The sequence below is a fragment of the Acipenser ruthenus genome, chromosome 11, assembly GCF_902713425.1.
Source record: "Acipenser ruthenus chromosome 11, fAciRut3.2 maternal haplotype, whole genome shotgun sequence".
Classification (NCBI taxonomy): Eukaryota; Metazoa; Chordata; class Actinopteri; order Acipenseriformes; family Acipenseridae; genus Acipenser; species Acipenser ruthenus.
In genome coordinates, this window is record NC_081199.1 from 21,669,230 (window position 1) to 21,679,978 (window position 10,749).

At 38.8% G+C, this 10,749-nt stretch overlaps 1 pseudogene; it reads right to left on the reverse strand.

Annotated features, from left to right (window-relative positions):
- Positions 1-1,739: 1,739 nt before the first annotated feature.
- On the reverse strand, positions 1,740-6,731 carry LOC117426745 (peroxisomal N(1)-acetyl-spermine/spermidine oxidase-like; annotated as a pseudogene).
- Between the last annotated feature and the right edge of the window lie 4,018 nt (positions 6,732-10,749).

The following is a 10,749-nucleotide window of genomic DNA, read 5'->3' on the forward strand; positions in this document are numbered from 1 at the left end:
GCTCACTGCAGCCGTCTCTCCAGTTCCATCCTTCCATTTTTTATTTTTTTTTTTTTTTATTTACTTTTCCACAAAAAAAAAACTGCGGTTCCCGCTCTGGCCTGAGCCCTGGAGGCGCTGTTGTCCCGGTTCTGACACCACGTGTCACAAAGACGGCCAGAGTGGGTTGCGTCAGACCAGAAAGGAATTCAAACACAGACACGGTGGTTGTGATGAGCTGAGTGCAATGGCTGCACTCGGCGTTTAATAACAAAATAAAAGGTTTAAACAACGGAATACACGGGACACGGCACTACGCGCCAAAATAAACAGACAGAAAAAACGAACTACACAGACAAACACGGTGAGCTTCTTTTACTATTATTACTTTTAAATACCCTCCGTCTCCTAACCCGTTCTCCACTCACCGAACACCAACCCCCAGTGAGTGAAAACATGCAGCTTTTATGCAGTTGTACCGAGATTCGATTGCTAGTCAATCATTCAATTGGAATCTCGGTACAACTGCACGTGAATTAATTAAAGTGCAATTCCCCGTGCTCACATATTACTTTTTACTTGCTCGTGATGTGATGTGCCATCCCCGTGCCTAAATACAAATATACAATTTACACACACGTGAAACACAGACCGCTTATATCCCGTGTACCAATGCCTATACACCAACATTTACACACAACACGTAACATATAACACACACAGGGGGGGCACTTTGCCACACTGCCCCACACTCCCCTTCTCTTCAAATCCACACAGCCACCTTTAGCTAGAAGATTCGTATAAATAATCAATCAAAAGATACAAAGGGTGGTGTCACAGAAATGCTTTAATTAAGCTCTGTGAAGATTATTAGTCTAAGATTATTATATTACAGGACATCCGTGTTTAATGACAATCATCTTGGAAATATACTAGGGAACACACTCATTGTGACATTTTTTTTAATATTTGTATTTCTAACATTTAATGCTTAATCTGTAGGGAGCATTTGCGTTGATAGTATAAGTTTGCATTTGCAGGTTTCTAGCTGAGCAAATATCAGATTGAACATTTGTGGTTTTCCTGGGCAGATAGCCAGAAGTGACATGTGCTTAGTTTAGATACAAAGAGAGGTGGAAGTAAGTTTGTATGTGTGGGTAAGGTGTGAGCTAACAGGGTGATCACCTCAACGACTGGAAATTGAACAAGAAGATGGGAGGCCCATGATGTTTGTGTATAAATATATGTGTTTTTATTAATTAAGTATTTGCTTATAAGTTTTCATTTTATTCCATATATAGAATATTGCTTCGGCTTAGGACTCAGGGCGCAGTTCCGCTTCAATGTGTCTGTAAGATGTGTTTCTACTTCTGCAAAATCATGGTATGCTCTGGCAGCAGAAGGATAGACAACAGGAACTAGAATAGAGAACAAGGCCTAAACCGCACGAATACGTGCAGGAATGAACATACACTGACAGTACTGGGTAACGACAAAAACTATGAAAAACAACTCCTTTTAAGGAAAGTCTCTGTTCATCCTGTATGACGTCAATGTATGTATAAATCTCTCTGTATTCGGCTGATAGTCAAGTCAGAATTGTGTTTTCAATGCATTTGCTGGCTTCCTTTGCGCATCGTATTAATGCTTATAAGATCACTGCTCCAGGCTGTCTTGTGTCGAGTCTTTTCAAAAAACCCTACTACAGTTTTGGCGTCACAAACAGGATTGTGGTTTACTGCAGCAGGAACCGATTGAAATTATCCTGTAGGAAAAATAAAATAAAAAAGAAAGTTGCAACACCAGCAAGAGTGCGTGAAAAGCACAATGGGGGAAAGGAAATGACAGTTTATGCATTAACGGTGTTAGAAAAGCAGTCATTAGCAGCATGCCTGCCAAAGATTAAATGCAAATGTGCAATTAAAGATTATTGGGCTATGGTAGAGCAACAGGCTTTGTCACACGGATTAACTGAAATTGAGGTGTGGACATTGACCATGGGAGCATGCGAAGCAGGGATTCTAGCCAAATTACGAGGAGAGATCAGGGACACTACCTACTCAAAAGACGATACAGTACGACACTAAAGACAATACTTGAAAGCAACAATTAAACAAGCTACTGAGGAGGCACGTATTGACTGGTCCGTAATAATGGGAGTCAAGCAGAAAGAGAATGAGTCAGTGCAGGATTATGGAGTACGCAAGTGGGAAGCATATCCTGATTATTAAGGAAGTGGTGACCCAAAAGAGTCAGATCAAGTGTTTGTACAGGTATTAATTAGTGGACTGGGTCCACATTTGCAGAAGGCAATTGAGCTGGGGGTAAACTAAACCCAGGGAACGCATACGAAAGAGTAATGAATTGGGAAGCAGGAGTTGTAAACAGACAAATATAAGACAAATATATGACGTCAATGTACGTATAAATCTCTCTGTATTCGGCTGATAGTCAAGTCAGAATTGTGTTTTCAATGCATTTGCTGGCTTCCTTTGCACATCGTATTAAAGCTTATAAGATCACTGCTCCAGGCTGTCTTGTGTTGAGTCTTTTCAAAAATCCCCACTACAGTGAAAAAGTATTTGCCCCCTGTCTGATTTTCTGCATTTTTGCACATTTTTCACATTGTATTTGGTCTGATTTTTTGTGGGTTGTAATAGTATATAGAGGGAGTCTGAGAGAAAAAATGACACCAAAGTTTGGTGCTTCTTTCATTTGTTTGGTGCGCAAGGTAATCAAATATGCAATCTTCGGGTGTGAAAAAGTTATTGCCCCCCCTAGTTAACTCAACCCAATTAAAGGGATAATTAGGGTCAGCTGTCCAATATAAATCAGACTAACTTTGGCTCTTACCATCAGAGTGAAGTTGTCAGCACACATGTTCTAGAGACACATCATGCCATGAACAAAAGAAATTCCTGAAGACCTCTGGAAAAAAAAGCTGTTGATGCCTATCAGTCTAGAAAGGGTTACAAAGCCATTTCTAAGTCTCTGGGACAGTAGTGAATCTTCCCAGGAGTGGTCGTCCTGCCAAAATCTCTCCCAAGAACACGGTGTAAAATCGCTCAGGAAGTCACAAAGAACCCTAGAACAACATCCAGGGATCTGCAGGCCTCTCTTGCCTCGGCTTAGGTCAGTGTTCATGACTCCACCATCAGAAAGACACTGTGCAAAAATGGGATTCACTAAGAACAACATGAATGCTTGTCTCAAGTTTGCCAAAAAGCACATGGATGATCCTCAAGAGTTCTGGAACAATGTTCTATGGACAAATGAGTTAAAACTTTTTGGCCAACATGGGCCCCGTTATGTCTGGCGAAAACCAAACTGCATTCCACAATAAGAACCTCATACCAACGGTCAAGCATGGTGGTGGTAGTGTCATGGTTTGGGGATGTTTTGCTGCATCAGGATCTGGATGCCTTGCCATCATTGAAGGAACAATGAATTCTGCTCTGTATCAGAGAATTCTACAGGAGAATGTCAGGCCATCTGTCCGTGAGCTGAAGCTGAAGCTGAAGCGCAGCTGGGTCATGTAGCAAGACAATGATCCGAAACACACAAGCAAGTCTACATCAGAATGGTTGATGAACAAGAAATTTAAAGTTTTGGAATGGCCTAGTCAAAGTCCAGACCTAAACCCCATTGAGATGTTGTGGCAGGACCCGAAACGAGCAGTTCATGCTCGAAAACCCACAAATGTCACTGAGTTGAAGCAGTTCGCATGGAGGAGTGGGCCAAAATTCCTCCACGGCGCTGTGAGAGACTAATCAGTAACTACAGGAAGCGTTTGGTTGCAGTTATTGCTGCTAAAGGTGACGTAACCAGTTATTGAGTCTAAGAGGGCGATTACTTTTTCACACTAGGGCATTGGGTGTTGCATAACTTTCTTTAATAAATAAATGAAATATGTATCAACTTTTTGTGTTATTTGTTCACTCAGGGTCCCTTTTATCTAATATTAGGTTTTAGTTGAAGATGTGATAACATTCAGTGTCAAAAATATGCAAAAATACTTTTTCACGGCACTGTATATATATATATATATATATATATATATATATATATATATATATATATACAGTCACCTCCTAAATTATTGGCACCCTTGATAAAGATGAGCAAAAAGGCTTCATAAAATAGGTGTCAGAATTATTGGCACCCCTAAAGATTCTTATAAATAAAATCAAACAAAATTAAATCTGCATTAACATTCTACTTCTTTAAGTACACCTCAGTCTTAAGGAACTGTATTGTGGCCTTCCATGGCTTCCTGTTTCACTGGGGTATAAAAATGAGGTAACATGCATATGAAATCCATTTGTCATCCATCACCATGGCAACAAGAACACACAAATGAAAAAAGACAAATGGTTGTTGACCTTTATAAATCAGGCAATGGGTACAAAACAATAGCTAAAAAACTAAATATACCACTTACCACTGTTAAGGCAATAATTAAGAAGTTCAAAACCACTGGAACAGTGGTAAACTTGCCTGGTAGAGGACGCAAGTGTATCTTGCCCCCACGCAGAGTGAGGCAGATGGTTCGGGAGGCAAAGGGAAATCCAAGGGCAACAGTTGGAGAATTACAGAACTTGGTTGCATCTTGGGGTCACCAAGTCTCCAAATCTACAATTAGACATCACCTCCATGCTAATAGGCTATTTGGAAGGGTTGCTAGAAAAAAAGCCTTTATTGAGAGCAACCAACAAACGTAAGCGCCTGGAGTTTGCTAAACGGCATTGGCACTTCGATTGGAACCGGGTGCTATGGTCAGATGAGACGTAAATAGAGCTCTTTGGCCATGCACACCAGCAGTGCGTTTGGCGTCAAAAGAAGGATGCGCGTGCAGAAAAGAACCTCGTACCTACTGTAAAATATGGTGGTGGATCTTTGATGTTATGGGGCTGTTTTGCTTCCACTGGTCCTGGGGCCCTTGTTAAGGTCAACAGCATTATTAACTCAGTACCAGGACATTTTAGCCAAAAACCTGGTTCCCTCTGCCAGGAGGCTGAAACTTGGCCGCAAGTGGATCTTCCAGCAAGACAATGACCCCAAGCACACATCAAAATCCAAAAAGAAATGGTTAATTGACCACAAAATCAACATTTTGCAATGGCCATCTCAGTTTCCGGACTTGAACCCCATTGAAAACATGTGGTTTCAATTGAAGAGGGCAGTCCATAAGCACAGACCGAAAGATATCAAGGATCTGGAAAGATTCTGTCTAAGATCCCTCCCAATGTGTTCTCCGATCTCATTAAACATTATAGAAAAAGACTCAGTGCTGTTATCCTTGCAAGGGGAGGGTGCACAAAGTACTGAAAACAAGGGTGCCAATAATTGTGACACTTCATTTTTTTGGAAATAAATTTATAATTTGAGAAATGTGTAATTTTGATTGATTCCACTGAATCATTAATACAGTCAAATATATTCCACATGTTGGAAAATTACAATATAGCTCAGTACTGGTATTATTTATTTTATACAGTCTTGTTTGCTCATCTTTATCAAGGGTGCCAATAATTTTGGAGGTGACTGTATATATAATGATTTATTTCTGTTTTAAAATGGAACATTTGCATGCAAAAAAAAAATCTTCATATAAATATTTTTTAAAAAGTGTGGTACATAGGATTTGAACCTATAATGCTGTTTGCAAGCATGCTGTGTTAACTGTCTCAGTGGTACACGATTAGTTGAGACAAGTAGTATTTTGAAAGAAGTCAGCCAGCTGAGAATTCTCAGGACTTATTTTTTACTTTTTGGAGATTTTTTTGGAGTTTTTTTGTTGGAGGTTATATAAGGGGGTGCATGAGCCTGGGGACTGGAGACAGTCCAGGGCTGAACTTGAATGAGAAACTGTGGGTGTGACTGAGCGAGTCCCCATCACCCAAAGAGGACTTGTAAACCTTCCTGTCCTCTGGCCCTTCCTCCTAAACCAGCTGAATCCTGGCACAGTCCTGTGGCCAGAATCTCTTCTCATACTCCAAGAAGATTTTGCTGACCATCCCAAAGCCCAGTCTCTCAATAGCCCTCATCTTTTCTTCCGGTAACACAGGCTTAAACATTGTGGAGGAGTTGTCCTGCAGGTAGCAGAAGGAGGCTGTCACAATGACGTGATCTGCTTCTAGCTGCTGACCATCTTCACAAAGCACCCTGACTGGACGGGCGCCCTGAAAAGAGCTACTTGTTTCACATAGACCCCACTGGATACACTTTACTGGTTTGTTACACAAGAGGGCGCCTGGAGACAGGCTTAGAAACACACCCAATAAAGCTTGTTAGCCTCCTGGTCCAACAGAGTTAAAGAAGCCTCCTTCTAATGCAGCGTATAGCCACAGCTGACCAGCTGAGAACTCATACAGAGAGGAGCAGGCTTCGTCTGTACACTCACTTCGCTTGCACCACTCAAAGACTCCTTGTGCATCTTCTGAGGAGGCCAAATCAGAGGCCTTGAACTCCTCATCTAGGTAACCTCCAAGACTTCTTAAATCATGCTTCACATCCAACTCTTGGTCAAATGCTTTTGACATCAATTTACTAAAATAATAGCACACTTGCTCAACATGCTGCTTTCCACTTTGGTTGAAAAAATAATCTTGACGCATTATTGTTGAAGGAACACACATGGTAATGCTAGTTCCCTCTTCAGCCAGTTTCCCTCCTGACCATAAATCCAGTTAGCACCCAGCTCAATTACATTTTTCCCCAAAAGGCTTAGTTGTATGGATTCGACCTCCAGGCCATTACATTACTGGTTAGTGTAAGGCAAATATAACATACATTTTAGTACTATTTCCCCAGTTCAAAACATATAAACATAAATAATAAATACAGTTTGATAAGAGAATTTTGAATTAACTATATCAATATGATTTGACTAATCTAAACCTGAAAAAGGACCCATCCTCCCAGTTGAAAGACAGTTTCTCTTATGTGGGATGTGATGCACACATTTAAACACTTGTGCTGTAAATTAATATACTGCAGGGACAAACATGGACTTTTCACTTTAACACTTATTCGAATATTTGTTCATTTCTTAAATGTTACCAAAGCCAACACATTTGTTCTTCAATTTGTAAAGTCACTTAAGTAACATCAAGGTCATCCTTACACTTTTGGGTCATGAAACAAAAACATGGTACATTTTTAAATATAACTGGTTTGATATAGGGATCAGGAGCAGGGCCAGATTAACTCATCACGGGCCCGAGGCAAACATGCACTTCTAAGCCACTAACTTCTTATATGAATAACAACAAATAGCTGATATATATATATATATATATACACATATCCAGTGACGTACAGTCAAGGCAGGCAAGTCATGCACTGCATAACCAATCGGAAAACTAAGAATGTTGCGATAATACTAGAATATAAATGTGTCTTTCTGTCTTTATATAATCTATTTTTTTATGCGTGTTTATTGCACAGACAGCTCCTTTCTTTGTGCTATGTTCGAGTCATGCTGCGTTAGCTCTGCATGGCTAATCTGGCTCTTAAAACAGTACCAGGCTCTCACACGTAGTGGAGCTCAAGTCATGCTGTATTCAAGTAGCATGATAGTCTGCAACTACACACTGTAGTTAGCTCATACCGATTTAATTGTGTTTGCGCCTTTAGAGCGCCCCATAATTCATTGCGCACCAACAAAGGCAGGCAGGCTAGCTTTTTCACTGGGTCCTAGTGCCACCCAAAGTACTAGTTTGTGGTATACGAATAAATTACAGAGAAATAAATAATCAATGGCATATTTTCTCAAATTAATAAATTTTTAATTTAAAACCCGACAGGTACCCAGTTTTCGGGTACCCATGCCAACCTCTATCTAATGTTACATTCATATAGTCTCACTGCATGACCTACTGAGAAACCCACTGCACACCACTGTCGTATACAAATGTATTGTGATTTTCTTTGCCTCATATTGTACAGTGCTTTGACATACTTTTTGTGTGAAAGGCGCTATATAAATATAATTAAATTTCAATTCATTTTCTGTAGCTCTTTGGCACCTAACCATACGCCCAGAAAAAAGAGCTTTAAATAGTGCACCTATCAGTGCTTAACACCTGGTTTCATCAGCACTGATTAGTGATCAATTTAAAGTGTGATTACCATAGTGTGATACCTGGTCAAGGACCTTGATTACTGTAGTCAAGTCTTGAAACTAACTCAAAAGGAAAAGTGGACTGAGTGGAGTAAAACATGCAACAAATACCACAGCCCCAGCACAGGAGTATACATTCATGTCATTACATTTTGTGTGATAAATCTTTTGTACAAGCTATCAAATAGCATATTCCCATAAATATGATTTAAGTCAGCCTTACATCACAGGCAATTTAGGAATTTCCTGTCTGAAGTATTTGCAGAGAGTTTTTAAAAGATAAATGAAGCTATAATCTGTCAGTACTTCCGTTTCATCATTTTCTATTTCTTTAAACCATGTGGCTATACTCTGCACTCATTATGAAATGAAAGGATTCATTAGTAGAACTAATTTGAGTACTATTGTCACGACCAGTATTGGTCACGCACACACACACACACATGCACATCTAGACTACCTCCACGTGGTTACTGCAAACAAGGAAATCATAATCAGTCTGCAGTTCTAAAAGAGGATTTCAGAGAGCACTGAGCTTATTCAATACACCTTGCCACTGGCCCTGTTACTGAAGTGCTTCAGAGTGCAGTCTTCAGGTTGTATTGTTTGACTACAGAATGACTATAGCACCGTGAAAACCAGGAATTTACTGAGTTTACTGTTACGCAGGGCAAGAGTATGGACAGAGTATGGAGAGTATAGATGTTCCTCTGGTAAATCAGTGTATGCTGAGTTCAACTCAGAAAGTATAGATCAGATTTTTACCACAAGGGTGCCAAAACAGAGGACAGCCCTTTGACATTATGTAGGTTTGATTTAATGGGATGTTAACAAATACAATCTTAATCTTTTAACTTTACATTGTACTTGTTTGTCAGTTCAAATGCTTTAATGGATATGCAAAACTATATACAGTAACATTAGACACATTTATGCTCATTGAATTCCTGTTTATATGGCTGTCTTTCTTCACGAAAATCATTAAGGGGATGTTAAATACAATCTATAACAAAATCAATGTAAAAAAAACAAGTTAGAAAAACGCAACAGCTGTTTAAAGGGGTGATATCAAACACAAAAGCCCAAGTTAGGAGAAGCAATTGGGGCAACCTGGTCAAGCATCAAGCAAATAGGCATAAGTGGAAAGGTGCTGGGGCCCAAGATTCACACAATTCGTGCTTCTAACTTGGCGCCTTTTTTTGATCACTTCGCTCCATTTTATCGTTCCACATGAAATGCTCTTTGTATGACATGCAGTGACTGAGACACACACTGAGACATACAAACACACACTGAGACACACACAGTCTCAGTGTGTGTGAGTGTGTCTCAGTCACTTCAAGTAATACAAAGAGCATGAGCCTAATGGTGGATCCATAAAATAAAGTGTTAACTGCTAATAAGAAGGAGAGAAATTGGTTTTAGAAGGCTATCAAATATAGCTTTAATAAAAGTAGTTGAAATGCAATAGACCCAGGAAACACGTACCATTTTAAATGATTTAATCTGTTGCACATTTACTTCTTTTATCAGAAGTAAAGACAATACATCCGATATAATAGATTAACTCATTACCTCTTACAATTGATATCACTAATACAAAAAACAGAAACGGAACAACATGTATTACAGTACTTTAATAAAAAAGGCACAATATCAAGAATATATTAATATATATTAATATATCTCTGAAACTGAGACCGTATTTTTCTAATGATTAAAAACTACAGGCATTTCGGACTGATAAAGGATTGCAATTCATTACTGATCAAGAAAAAAACACAGTTGATTATTGCTGTGTTTCTATATATTTACAGCAATATTTATTATATTGATGCACTGTGCTGTCACAGTAATTTCATAATTGCATGCACTGTAGCTATTATGGTATATCATACATTAAAAATCAAATACATGCAGTACAGCCCTTATATAAAAGTTTACCACGGTAAATTTGACCTTGAAGGCGATTAGCGAAATCAAGTTGCTGCAGAAAAATCCTGTTTTACAGTACCCTGTTTTTAATCGGTTTCAGTTAAATTTAAACATGTTTGCTTGTATTTTTTTTATTACATAAATCTATTACTGTAAATCAGCTTCAAGTCTTCATGAACAGAAAATATTTTCAAATGTGATAGAAAGCGTTCAACTTGGTATTGGCTTTATAACTGATTCTAGATTGAAGCACAGTTGTGTTTAGAAAGTTACTTTGTGTTGTATCATGTATCATGTAGTAGTTGTATTGCAATGGCATGACTTAGTTTAGTAACATTTTATTATACATTTTCAGAACATTTAATTTCTGATTAATATCCTAATTATAGGTATGTGTATTTTGTATAATGCTGGCTATTTCCACTCATTAGTCTAGATCTAAAGTCCCTTTTCAACCACATTTCAATTTTTGGTTTTAGAAATTACCACTAGGAGTGTGCATGTAAACATCTGTCCCTTCTGTGACCATGGCAATTGTGAGTTAGTAAATTGAATGAATTTCTATACAAAATCAGTTACAGGGGCTAAAAAAGAACAAAACTGTGCTGGACTAGTTAGCAATTGTGATAAATAACGCTCTAAGAAGAACCAGCAATGGAGAATGAGAGAGGACACATTTTTGTGTTAATCAAGGTCACCTTGAGAATTGA